The following is a 5,499-nucleotide window of genomic DNA, read 5'->3' as shown; positions in this document are numbered from 1 at the left end:
GCTGTGAAGTGTGTAAACCTGGCGATTCACAGACCTGTACCCCTGGGGATAAAAATACATTATATGTTTATTAAAAAAAAAAAAATCTTGGAAGGGGAGGCGAACCATAAGAGACTATGAACTCTGGAAAACAACCTGAGGGTTTTGAAGGGTCAGGGGTGGGAGGTTGGGGGAACAGGTGGTGGGTAATAGGGAGGGCACGTTTTGCATGGAGCACTGGGTGTTGTGCAAAAACAATGAATACTGTTACACTGAAAAAATAAATAAAATGGGGAAAAAATTGCACTTATTTCTTTAAAAGAAGCATTTTAAATTGCTCCTTCTAAGAAGACATGGTTACATTTGATAATTACCTTCCTACTTGGTCAATAATAATTTAAGGATTTGAAAAATAAAATTCAAGTACTGGAACATACAAAAAACTGCTAGAACATGTAAACTGCTGAAAATCTTCATTATTTTCAAAAGTAAAACTTATGCTTATATTACCTGTGATCATCTGAAATGGCTAGAAAAAATCCTGTTGCAGAGATGGATGACTTACCTAAATGCAATTTTCAAGTTTATTCATTTTCAAGTTCAAAAATTAGAGAAACCTGTGGAAAGTCGTGAAAAATCACCTACAAAGGCAGAAGACTATTATCTGACATGAGTTAAAAGCTTAACATATCAACAACATGATTTGGGCCAATGGTTTAACATCTCTAGACATTAATGAGTGTATGTACAAATACACAACTCACAGGACATTTACTGAGACCTGGGAACTATAGAAGGCACTTTACACATTTTTCTCAAGTAAGTCTCATGAGGGCTTTAAGACTTATGTACGATTTTCCTTATCTTATATATAAATTGATATTGTTTCAGAGAAATCAAACTAATTTACTTACGAACAAATACCACACAAGTAGGAAAGGCAGCATTTGAAATTCATTGGTCTAGGACCAAAGCCCATAAATATGTATTTGTTACATTGTATCAATTTATTAAAATGATCAGTCTATAAATAAAAGTGTCTCTGGATTATGCTCAATACATTTTGACAGTTACTTTTCGTTATTTCATGAAGAACTATAGGGATCAAAAGTTTGGCAACAAAAGTTCCTCAGCGTCCATCTACTGCCCCCCATCCACTGAGCTTCCCACCAGCAATCTTCTAATGTAACCCTTTAATGGCAGAATATAAATTAGAAACATGGAAAACACGTCTATAAAAATAATAAAAACAAAACATAGTTCAAGAGGTTTCCATGTTGTGTAATTCCTGCAAAAGTCAGCTAACCCCACAAATCCTGTCAGAGAATCTGTTTATTCCTCCATTCTTAGGGATTATTAGATAGACATAATATGACTTTCACCCTCAGATATTGAAAGAAAACCTGAAAATATGCATAAAGTTTTAAAACTTAATTTTTTTCTAAACATTTTGAATCTTTGTGACTCATCAGTTAAAACATGATGCGAAATTATATTGTTTTCATTTCTTAGAAGAAAAAAAAAGAAACATTTATCCCTTTATTTGGGAAAAGACATTTTCCATGTTTCTAATTTTAATTTATATTGAGATCCAAAAACTTCTTTTGACATAACAGAAACTGACAGAAAAAAACTATTTACACTAATAATCAGATTCTTTTTCTGCATTTCAAAATATATCTAATTATAAGTCACTCACATATAATTTTCACCAGCTTTAATACTTTGCCAGATATATCTTTAACTTATATAATTTTATAGATCTAGAAAACTGATATTTTGAAGGTTGACAGCCATTAAATCAAGGCTTAAAGCAATGAATAAAGTCAGAAGCCTTTACCCTAAAGACCTAACTTTAATTAATCAGGTCACCTATCACCTTGACAAGTGAAAAGGGCCTTCCGAGGAAAGACCCAGATTTTATAGTTTTACAGAGTGATTATGAGCCTGATTTTGATCTAGAGACATTTACATGGCCTACGTTACAAGATAAAGACTATCTTTTTGAAACCAGCTGAAGTTAATTTATAGGACTTGAAAGATGATTAATAATGCTGTGACAGGAAACAGAGAAAATGCTTTCTGGAACTCTTTTCTCCTGTTCTCCAAGACAGGGTCAAAGGTGTGATGTGCTCAGGTACAGTCCCATGCAAATCAGTTATGCCCTGTTATGCCCGTACCACCATCTGTTCTCTCTTCTGGACTTACCTGCTCATGTTGGGGAAGAAATATTTTCAGAAATGGTGAGCTAGACAACAAAGTCTTCCAAATTTGTCTTTACCCACTCTGGAAGGGCATAGTAGTTTTCTAAATTGCTTTATATTCAGAGAGCAAAAACACAGTAAGTTCAAATTACACTAATAAGAACAAAATGTATCTTCTTTTGTAAAACAAAAAATTAAGAGGTTTTTAGGGCAGTGAAACCATTCAGTCTGATTTTCTACTAGTGAATACCTGTGCTTATACATTTGTCCAAACCCAAAGGATATAACAACATCAGGAATGAACCATAATGTAAATTATGGACGTGGCATGGTAATGATGCATTCATGTGTGTTCATCAGTTGTGACAATGGGACTGTTCTGGTGGGGGTCACTGACGACGGGGGAAGCTATGCGTGAGTGTGAACAGGGAATGCTAAGGAAATATCAATACCTTCTTCTCAATTTTGCTATGAACACAAAACTGCTAGAAAAATACAATTTAAAAAAAATATTAAGAGGTACTTTATAAAATGATTCTTTACAAAGTAATCTATCTTCACTACATAATGATGTGGGAAACAAAGGCAGAAGAGAAATTATTCAACTTCCTTACTACCTACAGCCCATTGACAAGTCCTTAAACTATAAACATTTTTTTGGAAACTTCCTTTATCTCTGCTCCACAATATACATGTTCGCAATCATCCTCCAAGCATGTGACCCTCTAATATATATCTGAAGGGGCTCATGACTCGGGTTTTATTATACAGTAGTAAATGACCTTTTCCCAACAATAGCTAGTCCCCTCAAGGTCCTGGAAACTTTGCTTCCCAATTCCTTAGAGACTTAGGTTATCCCTAACCCCCTCTCAACTTGAAAGTATATAATGGGCCACTCCTTATGACCCCAGTGCAGCTCTTTCTGCCCATGGGTCCTGTCACCATGCTTTAATAAAACCACCTTTTGCATCAAAGACATCTCAAGAATTCTTTCTTAGAACCCTAATGTCTTTCCTACATCACTTAATGCATTTAATGCCGTTATTCTTAAAATATAACTTCAAATCAAGGGTTAAATAAAACAACACAATTTAAAAAATAGGTAAAATTAAAAAAAGTAGAGTACAAAGTAAATATCAAGTTCATCTGAATAAAATGTGTAACAATCAATAAAAATAAACCATTTGTGTCAATATATAGTTGAGCATCTTTTCATGTGCTTATTATCATTTATCATTTATGTATATTTTTTGGAGATATGTCCATTCAAACCTGTACCCATATTTAAATTTGATTATTTCTTATAATTGAGTATTGATAATTCTTTTTTTTTTTAAAGATTTTATTTATATATCTGACAGAGAGAGAGATCACAAGTAGGCAGAGAGGCAGGCAGAGAGAGGGGGGAAGCAGGCTCCCTGCTGAGCAGAGAGCCCTGATGCAGGGCTCAATCCCAGGACCCTGAGATCATGACTTGAGCTGAAGGCAGAGGCTTAACCCTCTGAGCCACCCAGGTGCCCTGATAATTCTTGACATGTATAGAATATATGTCATTTATATATGATTTGGTTTTGGTATTAATCTGTGATTTATAAATGAAATATTTGGAATACACTGTAAGTAAACTAATATATGGATTATAAAGTTCTTGAAAGTTTTGCAATATTTATCCTCTGTATAAAATGAATTGAATAATGGAATCCTCACATTACAACTGTGAATATTTGCAAGTAAACTGCAAAATTTCTGGTTTTGTAATTGACAGCATTATATTGTTAAAATAATTTAAACAAAGGGGCCATTGGAGTAAGGTGGTTCTAATGTCTTGGTAATTTATATAAGCAAACCAAAATCTAAGCCAGAGTCAATGCATCTGAATTCAAGAATGTGAAATTGGGGGTGCCTGGGTGGCTCAGTGGGTTAAAATCTCTGCCTTCTCTGCTCAGCAGGGAGCCTGCTTCCTCCTCTCTCTCTGCCTGCCTCTCTGCATACTTTTTGATCTCTGTCTATCAAATAAATAAATAAAATCTTTTAAAAAATGTGAAATTGAAGAGCAACCAATTACAAATATCCAAGTATGGTTCCCAAAATAAAGCAAGTGCTTAAACTATAATCAGTCGAATAAGTTTCATGGTTTACTTCATTATCTTCTCTTTAAAAATGCTTCCTTAGCTCTTTACTCTGGAGTGCTCCTAACTTTGAATCAATACTTGTTCAAATAACCTCTTGAAAAAATTTTATGTGCCTCAGTTTGCACAGGTCATATACCACTCAATCTGGATTAAAGGAAGTGCGCATCCTGTTGAAATGCAGCACACAAGTTGTCCAAATGCTACGACATCCATCTGTAGTAAGTGCTTCAAATTCATCCCAGGGTTCTATAATACACAAGGATTTGGTTTATTCTCCATCTTGCTTAAAAAATGCTTAAAAAAGATAATCTTGTTTAAATACATTTTAGTAACCATAAATATATTTTATTCCCTTTTAGTAAATTACAAATACCCAATATTTGAATAAAGAGAGGCTACCAGAGCTTCACTTCTTCTATGTGTAACAACATCTTTCTCGCAAGTATGCAAGACTCCACAGTTACCTGGAATTGAGAGGGGTTATAAAATCTAAGAGCTTCCACTCAGATTAGCCTGACCTACAGCATAGCCACCAAAGAAAATTCTCAAAAAGTAAGCCGTATTGTCCCTAGACCGGCTCCTAATCTGGCTCCCTAGTAAATTCTCCCAAACCTTCACTGTTCCTTAGAACCTGCCACTCAGCTGATTGCTCTAACCAAAACTCAACTTGCCCCCAAGACCAATAACCACCTTGCAGATTTCTTAGCAGTGACTCCACCCCCTGCACAACCAATACACTATAATATCTACCAGAAGAAGTATAAGTGGTCTCCTTATTCTTCATTGCTGCAATTTCCCCAGAGGCTGGTATGGCCTCTGTCTCTTTCTCTGGAATACTACTGAAGTGCAGTGATCTCAGAGTTCTTTGCCATGATGGGTTCTTAAATATTTACATAAGTGGCTTGTTTTCCTGTTCACAATAATCATTTAGATTTCCTTCATTCTTCTGTCCTTAAGGCATTTGTTGAGGTTAATTGACTTCTGTGCTCTGCTTCTTGTCTATGACTCTGTTCTGAGATTGATGCTAATTGACTTCTCTGTTGTGCTTCTGATCCCTTTAATGTTTATGTAGGCTATTCAAGTATTCCAAGGTTTTTATATATTCACATCTGAGCCCCAGATGTTATATCAAAGTAACATAGGCTGGGTGGCTTACACAATAGAAATATCTTTCTTACAGTTCT

This window comes from Meles meles, chromosome 2, assembly GCF_922984935.1.
Source record: "Meles meles chromosome 2, mMelMel3.1 paternal haplotype, whole genome shotgun sequence".
NCBI lineage: Eukaryota > Metazoa > Chordata > Mammalia > Carnivora > Mustelidae > Meles > Meles meles.
Note: the sequence above shows the minus strand (reverse complement) of the source record.